Below are 12,315 nucleotides of genomic sequence, written 5' to 3'. Positions count from 1 at the left end.
CTTTTTTTTAAAAAAAAATTATTTGTTTATTCGGTGTCTTCAGACACCAGAAGAGGGCTTCAGATCCCATTACAGATGGTTGTGAGCCACCATGTGATTGCCAGGAATTGAACTCAGGACCTCTGGAAGAGCAGTCAGTGCTCTTAACTGCTGAGCCATTTTTCCAGCCCTGCCTCTAGGCTATTACAGTCTCTCTACACTGTTCTTTGAGTGTTAGGTGCAGGAGTTCGCTATGGATGCTCCATCTGGGGCTGGACTTAATGGGGAGTGGAGAGGAAGAGTGATATGAAGGGAGAGGAGAAGGTGTAAAATAACACTAGGAATGCTTGCAAAAGCCATAGAGACCTATTATTTTATAATTTAATAGATATATGTATATATACATATAAACAAATAAAGGATATTATGGATTATTAAAAAATTAAAATTTAAAATATACTATATTTGTATTTGTATTTTAAATTATAATATAACACACACACACACACACACACATGAAGTTATCCCACATGATAACTTCAGGAGCCACAAATCGAAACCTCAGTGCCAGGCAAGGGAAACCTGGCTTCCGTTGGTTAGGGAGAGTGCGAAGGAGCCCTGAACAGTGCAGGCTGCTGCCATTGCTCTTGGTGGCCTGCCAGAACATGAAAGTAAGACCTTATTGCTGAGCACGCCACACACTTCAGACACAGAGACTTGAAGACATTAAGCTGGCACTGACCTGGAAGCCTCATCCCCGAGGGTGAGCTCTCTCACTGTCAGAAGGTGCTGTGCAAGGCCCAAGGGGGAGAGTCAGCCACAGTAACCATAGAGCCATCTGTAGAGCCCAAGAACCACAACAACGACCAGACCAGCGAGGTAGCCCCAATGGCGCATTAGTGGCATTTCTATCTTGGACATAACCAATAGCTGTCTAATTGAACATGAAACCCCTCAGAGGGAACTCATACTGAAGAGGTCAAAGACCCAGAGGAGAACTACGACTACCACGTTAGTGAAGTAGTTAAGTTTCAACTGCCATTTAAATGCTTACACCCAGAGATAAGTGTAGCATTGACCCCTGGATGAACAAGCTTCCTTTTGCAGAATACAGAGGCAGATAGGTCTAAGTAGTAATCAAAAATTTTTCCTATTTTTTAAAGTTATGTTTATATGTCTGGGTTTGTGCATGTGAGTGAGTACAGTACTAGTCGAAGCTACAAGAGGGTGTAGGATCCCCTAGAGCTGAAGTTACAAGCAGCTGTGAGCGATCCGGTGTTGGAACCAGACTCGGGTCCCCTGCAAGAACAGTGTGTGCTGTGCACTATCCTCCCGTGCCCGGATAAGTGCTGACTTAGTGGATATATTTAGGAGACAAGGAAAAAAAAACCAACCTTACTGACAACGGACCTGTAATCCCAGCACTGAGAAGGCCACGGCAGGAAATGCTCAGATTTGAGACTGACTGGGGATTACACAGCAAGGCCCTGTCATCAAAGTCTGATCCCACCAGGCGTGGTGGTACATGCCTTTAGGGTCAACAATTAGGAAGCAGAGGCATGAGAACCTGTGAGTTCTGTATTAGCTTGGTCTACATAGGCAGTTCTAGACCACCCCAGGCTAGACCACCCCAGGTGAGACCCTGTCTTAAAAAAGTATTTTTTTTTCTTATCAGCAATGAAGTATAAGAAAGTAAGGAAGGGTCAGACACTCTAATTTCCATATTTGTGAGCATATAAATGTGCAGACTTCAGCATCTAATCCCTTTTGATTTTTGAGTCAGGAAGTCTTTAATGTGTCCCAAACCCCAACTTTCTGACAATGTGATACTTCTAAAGTAGATAATCAGGTTAGAATGGAATTTTGGTAATTATTGGTCTGTAAAGTCCATGTTTCATTCTCTCTCTCTCTGTCCCTCTGTCTCTGTCTTTCTCTGTCACTGTCTCTGTCTCTGTCTGCCTCTCTCTGTGTCTATCTGTCTGTCTGCCTGTCTGACTCTCTCTCTCTCTCTCTCTCTCTCTCTCTCTCTCTCTCTGTGTGTGTGTGTGTGTGTGCGCGCGCGCGCGCGTGTGTGTGTATTTAAGAAACCTTTGCAATTACTAGAATATGCTCAAACCGTATTGCAAATTCTTTTTCTGTGGTTCCAGACTTCATGACAACCCTTGCCACTCTTTTATGATAATGTCAAGCATTGCCCAACCAAACCATTCCAATTACTTTTATTAAAATTCAGCGTCCTTGGGGCTGGGAGATGGCTCAGTGGTTAAGGGCGTTGGCTGCTCTTCCAGGGGGCCTGGATTCAATTCCCAGCACCTGTAAGACAGCTCACAGCCGCCTGTAACCCCAGGATGCACAACATCACAGCGTCACAAACATGCATGCAGGTAAAACACCAACATACATTAAAACAAACCGGCATCCTTGGCAGGGTTCGAGGACAGTTGATGGCATTAGCAGCTCTGAATTCTCCCTGCACAAACTCCACCCTGCTTTCTCCTCCCCGTGAGCAGTCTGCCCCCATGAACTTTACCCTCAGCCTTTAGCTCCTCTACCAGCAGGTACTGAGAGTACCAAGGGGTCTTTAACCTTGTTTCCAGAGCAGGAAAGAGCAGCATTAAACACCCCGACTTAATTAAAATGATGATGATGGTGATGGTGGTGGTGATGATGATGGTGGTGGTGGTGGTGATGATGAGGCCACTTTACTCATCACAAAAAGCCACAGAAGCCAAACTCCTGCTTGAGAGACTTGCTCCATAATTCCTACTTTTGTCCCACATGGATAACCCTGAAGTTTTGATTAAAGAGGCATAGAAGAGCACAGATAGACGAAACACAGAATTACATCTATATGATGTATGCAGAACTGGTAAGGCCACAGAGGCAGAAGACGATTTGGTGTTTACCCAGGAGAGCAGGAGAGGTGAGGCAAGGGAGTGACTGCTTAATTATTTATGAGACTTCCTTTTGGGATAAAGAAACTGTTGTCTTAATAGATCAAGGCAGCAGCTAGACATTAATGTGTAGTTACTTATAGTAGTTATTTTTGAGCCACTGTAACCATAGAAACCTCAGAAGGAAAGATGGTTTGGCTCATGGTTTCAGAGAGATTCCCTCTGTGTGGCAGGGAAGGCATGGCGGAGTATTTCAGTTCATGGTGGCCAGAGTTCACATCACAACTCAGTCAGGATCAGAGAACAGACAGGAAGTGGGCAGGCATAACACCTTCCAGGACACATATTTAGGGGATCCATCTCGTCTGGCCAAACCCCACCTCCCAACACTTCCAGCACCTCCCCAAATAACAGCATCAGCGGGAGACAGGGGCTTGGTAGGACACTTCAGGTTCAAGCCACTGAGCTGCGCGTTTCAAAATGTTTCATTTTGCTAAGCTTGTGTCACGCTCCTGTAATCCTAACACTCAGTCTAAAGCGGGTAGACTGTAAACTGAGGCCAGCCTGGGCTATACTGCCAATCTGTCAAAACTCCTTCCCCATAAAGAGATTCATTATACATTATTTGAATTTCACCTCCATTTAAAAAAAAAAATCCTGGGGGGCTGGAGAGGTGGCTCAGCGAGTTAAGAGCCCTGGCTGTTCTTCCAAATAACCTGAGTTTGATTCCCAGCACCCAGGTCCGGTGGCTTCCCACCGCCTGCAACTCCAGCCCCAGGGGTTCTGCCGTCCCTCAGTGGGCACTTGGGCACTTGCACTCACAAGCACACACTCACGTAGAGACAACCGGACAGACACATGATGAAAACAATAAAATTAAACATTTTTAAAAATCTTGAATAACTCAACAAACTTTAAAGTCTATGAGGATGGGTGAGACAGTTACTCCTTGGCGTCTCTCAGTCCTCCTGCGCACAGGCAGAAGAGAAAGACCGTGAACAGGGGGCAGAGGCATCAGGTACCCCAGGACAGAGGAGGAAAAAAATGAAAGAAGGAGGGGAAACCCCAGGATGCCAGTAGGAAACTCAGTCCGTCAAAAACTAGAAGCAGGCACTGATGGGGCATCAAGGGCTACGGTAGGCAGGTCCCCAGAACACCCAATCACCCTGTCCTCAAACAGAGGGAAGCAATATATATTAAAATTAAAAGCATATTTTTAGAAACTTTATAAGAACTTGAAAAGAAAAAATTTTAAAATGCATGTCATTGTAAGTGACGAAACATAATATTCTAAGCTAAAAAAAGACAAAAAACCAAGTTGGTATGAGGAAATGATGGTGCTGGCCACCCACACTACTGGTTCTAGGTGAAAGCAGATGTTTGACATCAGTCCCACCACCTAATGCAACTGACTCAGATTTTTCAAAACATTGACAGGGAGGCTAAGTAAGGTAGTGCACAGCTTTGATCCCAGTACTCAGGAGGGAGAAGATCTCTGTGAGTTCTAGGCTATCCTGGTCTACATGGTCAGTCCCAGGCCAGGTGGAACTACACAGTGTTAGAAAGAAAGAGAGACAGAGAGACAGAGAGACAGAGAGACAGAGAGAGACAGAGACAGAGACAGAGAGAGAAGGAAGGAAGGAAGAAAGAAAAAAGGAAGAAAGAAAGAAAGAGGAAGGAAGAAAGAAGGAAAGAAAGAGGAAGGAAAGAAGGAAGGAAGAAAGAAAGGAAGGAAAGAAGGAAGGAGGAAAGAAGGAAGGAAGAAAGAAAGGAAGGAAAGAAGGAAGGAAGAAAGAAGGAAGGAAGAAAGAAAAGAAGTCAGAGGCTAAAGCAATGGAACATCAGTTAAAAATGCTTGTTGTCCGAGAGGTTTCAGTCCCAGCACCCACATGGTGGCTTACAACCATCTGTCACTCTAGTTTGGAGAGATCAGAGACTTTTTTCTGGCCTCACACACACTGCACACTTGTGATGCACAGACATATGCAGGTAAAACACCCATATACATAAAAGAAAATGGGTACATTAATATTTTTAATTGAATTTTAATTGGAAAGGATGGGAATTCAGTGGTGGAGCACTTGCCTGGCTTTCACAGGGCCCTGGCTTCTAGCCCCAGCACTGTGGCATGCATGTGATGTTCAAAGTGTGTTTACTGTGGACAGGGGTAGGGTTGCACACCTGTAATTGCAGTACTCTTCTACTACGCTTCCTGAAGGAACCAGTCAAAGTCACTATTCAGTGCTGGGTATTGAATTCGGGACGTCACACACCTAGTCAAGTACTAGACTGACTAGATTCTACCCCTAGCTTCTTCCTTTATGTAGGGTAGGCTGGTCTCAAGATTGGATCCTCCCACTTCAGGCTTTCGTGGGATGTGGATTACAGGCATGAGCTATATACGCACAGACAGGTCATAACTTTTAAATCTTAGCTTATGTCACATGGTCACAACACACAAGGGGACAATTGTTTGATTTTATCCAAGTAGAAATTACCTTCTGACAAACTAGTTCTTTATTATTATTATATTATTATTATTTTTATTGTTGTTGTTGTTGTTATTTATTTATTTTTGGTTTTTCAAGACCAGGTTTCTCTGTGTAACAGCCCTGCTGTCCTAGAACTCCCTATGTAGAGGAGGCTGGCCTTGAACTTACAGAGTTAACTGGGATTAAAGGCATACACCATCTCTGCCTGGCTGTTGCACTCTCTCTCTCTCTTTTTAATGTTTTAAATTTTTTGATTTATTAATTTTTATGTTTATGGGTACATGCATGTCTGTACACCACAGGTGTTCTCTCCAGGCAAACTAGCTGCTCGATAAATTCTTGCCATTTGTGATTTTATTTCCTTTAAAAAATATACTCTGGGTTGCACATGAATCATTCATGCTTTCATACGAACATAAAAAAAAAAAAGAGTCCTTTTCCAGCACTTGGGAGGCAGAGGCAGGTGGATCTCTGAATGCGCGGCCAGCCTGGTCTACAGAGTGAGTTCCAGGACAGCCAGAGCTACACAGAGAAACCCTGTATGGAAAAATAAAAACAACAAGAAAACAAAACAAAGCAAGCAAGCAAACAAGAGTCCTTGTTTTCCAGAAAACGATTGGATGCTAATATCATATATTTCCTAACTTTCTATTTGCATCAATTCTATTTTATTTACCTTCCCCCTCCCCCAACATCTTCTATACTTCTAAGAACAAATGAGCAGCTGGGAAGATCCCTCTGAAGGCATGAGTTCAGATCCCCACATTCACGAGAAAGCCAGGTGTGGCTGCACACATTTGCAGCCCTAGGGCCCGCAGACCAGAAACAGGTGGATGGCAACGGCTCACCGTTCAGCTAGTCCGTTCAGTCAGTCTGGCTCATGCAGTGAGATCTGGCTCAGAGAGAGACCCTGCCTCAAAAACTAATGTGGAGAAAGACAGAGGATGGCACCTAAAGTTGATCTCTGACCTCCACATGTGCATGCACAGGCAAGTGTACCTGTGCACACCTGTGTACATATGCACACAAAAGAGCAGATGGACATGTGTGTATAATTTCATATTAATAGAGAAAACAATTTTCTGTGCCGTTCCCACTACCATTCATGGGAACTTCTATGTTTATCCATTAAGACAGGAAAAAAATATTAGGAGATGGGATATGATGATGCACTTGATACCTGATACCCATCAATCTTTTAAGTATAACTCAGGTTAAGTTCTCAATTTGGAGGTTGGTGATAAGATAGGATAATGTAGACCAGGCTTGCCTCAAACTCTTTGTGTAGCCAAGGATAACCTAAGATCCATGACCTTCCTTCTCTCACCTCCCAAACACTGGGATCTCAGGCCTGCACATGCCCAGTTTAACTCAGGTAATTTTGGATGAAAGGTGGTTTAGCATCATCAATGATAGGGAAACTGCAAGACCAAGGTCTGAGGAGAAAAGCAAGACCCTAACTCAAAGAGATTGGACAAATTGGAAAAAAAGCACACACCATTATCAGCCACTTGTAAAAAAAAAAAAAAAAAAACAACGTGAGGGCTTGAGGTGAAAAGACGCTCACTTTGATAACAGGAAGCAACGGGCTCTGTGTATCTATTTATACGAACAACATTTGCTCTTTCCTTCTTGGTCTCTGCCCAGAAGTCAGCCTCTGAGTGCTGCTTTGGCTATGCTTGACTGGTTTTTAAAAAGGAACGGGGGAGGGGGGGCAGAAGGAGGAGAAAGAGACTCAAAACTACTGTGGCCACCTGTCACTCTCTTATAGAGAAACTTAGCATGACACTTTCCCTGATGTGTGCTTAGTGAAAATACAGGGTTTTATTTTTATCCAAAGGTGTTTCTCTTTCTCTCTCTCTCTCTTTCTCTCTCTCTCCCTCCCTCCGTGCCTCCCTCCCTCCCTCTTTCCCTCCCTCCCTCCTTCTTTCTTAATTTCTTCAGTTCTGGGAATTGCACCCAGGGCGTCCCATTTATATGACCCTAGGCATATTTTTACTTTTTAAAAATAAAACTTGAAGCCTGGCAGTGGTGGCACAGGGCTTTAATCCCAGCACTTGGGAGGCAGAGGCAGGTAGATCTCTATGAGTTTGAGACCACGCTAGTCCACAAAGCAAGTTCCAGAACAGCCAGGACTACACAGAGAGAAATCCTGTCTCAAACAAAAACAGAAAACAAAAATAAACCAAAGAAGCCAAAAAACAAAAAAACAAAAACAAAAAAACCCACCAAAACAAAAAACCAAAGAACAAAGAACAAAACAAACAAAAACCAAGCAAAAAACTCCCAACCAAACAACAAAACAAAAACACAAAACACACCACAACGAACAAACAAATACATAAATAAATAGAATCTGACTAAGTTGTCCAGACAAAGCGTAAGCTTAAGATCCTTCCAGATTCAGCCACCCAAGGAGGTCGGATTATAAGCTGCACCACCAGCTCTTGCTGGATGGCTGTCCATTATGCTAATGGCTCCTATGGCATCTGCCTGAAGCACACAGACAGGCCTCCTCCTCTTCCCTGTACTTTGGGTCTCTTTCCATTTCACCCCAAGTCTCCACATCTCTCAGGGAAGCTTTCTCTTTGAACCTGGAATTTGAGAACTCCAGTCCACCACCCCGGTTTGCGACATTGCCCCAGTGTCTGCCTGTCACGATTCCCTTCCATTTCCCCATCTGTTTCCTCTGAGAGGCTGCCTTCTCTTCACTGTCCCAGCCACTTCAGTGAGAAGGAGAAGCGAGCGGATTACGCCTCCTGGGCTGGTGTGTGTCAACCTTTGGTTAGACATCACTCTGATCACTAAGATCACTCTGAAGCAAAGTGGGAGGAGCTTGTGGTTAACAAGTACTGCTTGGTGTCACCACAAATTAAGTGGCATGCCCGGGACGCCTGGATTTGTACCAGCTTCCTCTGAGTCAAAAGATCACCAAGGGAAAGTGTGCACCGAGCTCCAGAGAACAGAGTTCACATTTGAGTCTCAAGAGTGTGCTCATTTGAAAAGAAAAGAGAATGTTACTTCATCTTAGGCATGGCACAAGAAAGCTAGACATAGAGGATCAGATCAATATGGGATAAGAAAGTAAGGGTGAGTTTATAGGGAGCTAGAAGAGGCTGCTTCTACTCAGGACACCAGGAAAGCATCCAGACTCTGAGGAACACTTTTATTAATGCCTTTAATTCCAACATTAATGTCCTATTATTACTTCAGATAAACGTAAGAATTCAGGACTGGCCATGTAGCTCAGAAGGCAGAGTGCTTCCCTAACACGCACAAAATCATGGTTCTATCTTCATGGGCACCAAAATGTGCAGGGAGACCTGGTACGATGGGTCAGTGGTAAGAGTCCTTGCTGCACTGAGGGCCTGAGTTCAAATCCCCAGTCCCACCACAATGCTGGATGTGGTAATCCTCACACTTGGCAACACCACCGCTGTTGGAACGGCCAAGCCTGGCTCCAGATGCAGGCGGAATGGGACGGAGAAGGCCATCCGACGTCCTCTTGTGGTCTTTGCGTGAGCTCAGGGGTGCAGGCATGTGCACACATCACACACAGACTTCCCATACTCATGCACACACACTCACAGAAAGTGTGGAGAACAGAACACTGAGAAGTTAACAAAACACGGGTCACACAAAAGGAAAGTGAGAGAGAAGTGTGAAACGGAAGACTGCCAAGAGCAAAGGAGCCACATCTGCAGGACAGTTAGCAACTGTGGAATGTTGGGGCAACCGCAAAGCTATAATGGAGAAAATAATGGAGAATGGAAACATTTGAGCAATACGGAGTCTGTGTTTCCAAAGTGTTACAAAGGACTTCTTTGACTGGTTTTTGTTTTGTTTTGCAAACACAAACAAAAAGATAAAGATCTAGTCAGGGGCTGGAGGTGTCAGGAACTTGACCAGCATAGCTTTGATCCCACGGAGGAATAAAAAACAGGGCGTGGTGACACATGAATTAATTCCAGAACCTGGAAGGTAGAGGCAGCCATGAGACCTGTCTCCCCTCCCTAACGCAAAAGAACTCTGAGGTCAAGACCTGGTCTTACACAGCGAGTGTCAGCCTAGCAAGACTACACAGTGAGGTGCTGTGTCAAATAAATCAAAGAAAGAAAGAAAAGTTAAACAAAGCAACAACCAGACCAAACCCAAACCCACTTTACTTTGAGAAATTTGATAAAAATGTATTTATTTAGCTGCTTACTTTATAGTTGACAAAATACTGGGGTGGATGAGTTGATAGGGGCTGAATTCTGGAAGAGACCATCCCCACCAAAGACATTTCCAAGATCCCAGGAACAAAGTGAATTTTTGAATGTCTTGTAGACTACACATTAAGCTTTGACACTTTATTATTTTGAATTACACACATCTGTGGAGTGTCACAGGGTAATCGACTCAAATGAGCAGTGTACAGTGTGCACCGAAGCAGTAAGCAGAGCCCTCTCCTTAAACGGGTTTTTAAATGGTTCCACCAAACTTACAGTAAGTATATACACATGTATGAAGTACATGTGATATGTCCTTTTACAAACTTTATTTATTCGTTGTGTGTGTGTGTGTGTGTGTGTGTGTGTGTGTGTGTGTGTGTGTGCGCGCGCGCACGTGCACCCCAGCGGAGGTCAGGGTATAACTTGAGAGAGCCAATTCTCTCTTCCTGGTATATGGGCTCTGGGGATTGAACTCAGGTCTTCAGGCTAGGCGACAAGCTCCCGTGCTGATTAAGCCATCTCACTGGCCCACGTAGGATATTTCAGTACCTGCATAGAGTATGCCGTGATCAAATCAGAATAATGTCTGTATAGTTATTTTGTACTTAAAAGCCTTATGAAGGGGCTGGAGAGATGGCTCAGTGGTTAAGAGCACTGACTGCTCCTCCAAAGGTTCTGAGTTCAAATCCCAGCACCCACATGGTGGCTCATAACCATCTGTAATGATTTATATGTGTCTGAAGACAGCTACAGTGTACTTATATAAAATAAATAAATAAACCTTTTAAAAAAGAAGAAAGCTGTTGAAGCACTGCTGCAAAATAAACTAAAAACAAAAAGCCTTATGAAAAGATCCTTAAAGAATTATTTTATTTATGTGTATATGCTTGTGTAAGAGTATGCCACACGTGTCTGGGTGCTTGTAGAGGCCAGAAGAGGGCGTCAGGGGCTGGGAACTGAACTCAGAAGAGGAAGTGTCCTTAACCCTGCTTTCATTTGTTTTATTATTTTACATGTATAGATGTTTACCATGTGAATGGCTGGTGCATGTAGAGACCCGAAGAGGATGCTGGACACCCTAGAGCTGGCTGTGGACCACCCTGGAGATCCTGTGAATTGAGCCTGGAGCTGAGGAAGAGCAGCCGTGCTCTTAGGCGCTGAGCCACCTCTCCAGCACCAGGTTTCCCTATTGTGGCTGCAATGTGCATTGAATCTACTTATCTCTCTCCTGCTGTACTTAACTCTAGAGGACAGGGTGTGTGCTTGGGGTTTCTTTTCTCCAAGCCTTTTCCTCTACTCAGTTCTGCATATTCAGTAGTTCAGTAAACTGAATTGCTTCTTAATAGCAAGAGTTTGCCCCTTAGCTACTTTTCTCAGCCTTACGGGACTCCAACTCCTGGGATCATCATTGCCCAGTTCTCATTAGAATTCCATTGGCTTTTACAGAAAATGTTTGAGCCTTTCAGACAACAGTGTTTATATAATTCGTCACTTATTTAAGATGGGTGTGGGGTATGCCCAGTGGTAGAGGTTGTGCCTAGCAGGCTACGGGCTTGGTCTTCGGGCCAGCAGAAAAGGGGAGGGGGGAGATATTTTGTTCTAGTGTAAGTGTGGACTGCTCTCAGCGTCTTGGATAAAACAGGGTTATTGTGATTTGGACTGCATCTATATCTAGGCTTGGAGCAATGTGAATAATGTGTTTATATCCAGAGAAGCACAGAATCAAAACATCACGCTAACAAACACATAAACTGTTTGTATTAAAGGTAAGGGCGTTAATCCGGGATCTAGAAGAGAAAAGCATTATCCGAGGCAACACAGCCAGTTACATAGAGGAAGGATAAGGATGTAGTCTGTAACCAGGTGTGGCAGCACACGCCTGTAATCCCAGCAGGGACTGAGGCAGGGGAACTGCTCAAAGCCAGGCTGCTCTGCTTAGTGAGTTTCATGCCAGTCAGGCAGATGTGTAGCAAGATCCTGTCTCACTAAAATAAAATAAAATAAAATCAGCAACCATGAAGAATTGTGCTGTCTGGGTATGGTGTTTCTGGCACCTGTTCACTTTAAATGTCGGGTAAGCAGTCTGCCAATGTGTTAAGGGTCAGCTAGGTGTGCTTTTGTTTGTACCTCAAGCCAAGGTATTCTAGGAGCCATTTGCATGAATAAACCAGGTAAGTAGAGACCAGTAAGGAAGTCATGACTCCACAAAGCCCCTGAAAGTCATAGTGTTGTATTAGCGTGTGTGGTGACTTTGTGGAGGTGGGCTGGCCCTCAGGCTGCCAGAAATGGATGAAGAGATGAGATTTACTTTCCTTCACTAATTCCCGATGAGACAACTTGACCAAGAAATTATATTGGAAAATTATGGGCTAAGTTTCATACCTGATATAGCTTTCTCATTTCTGTCCCAGACTCAGGGGACAGCATTTGGGGTCATTCTTGGTTCTGTTGGGAAATCTTCTGGACTAAAAAAGTGACTGCATTTTCCACATATGTGTGTGTGTGTGTGTGTGTGTGTGTGTGTGCCCACACGCAGTGCCCACAGATGCCAGAAAGTATTTCAGGTCCCTTGGGACTAGACTAGATTGTGAGCCACCATGTGGGTGTTGGCTGGGAACTGAACGAAGGTCCTGTGGAAGAACATCCAGTGTTCTTAACCACTGAGCCGTCTCTCCTGCCCCACCTACAACCTTCCCCTCAAGAAGACTTGCTGGGCAAATTTTAGGACAAGCCATG

The sequence above is a fragment of the Rattus norvegicus genome, chromosome 4, assembly GCF_036323735.1.
Source record: "Rattus norvegicus strain BN/NHsdMcwi chromosome 4, GRCr8, whole genome shotgun sequence".
NCBI lineage: Eukaryota > Metazoa > Chordata > Mammalia > Rodentia > Muridae > Rattus > Rattus norvegicus.
The sequence above is the reverse complement of the archived record's forward strand: the minus strand, read 5'-3'. Positions refer to the sequence as shown.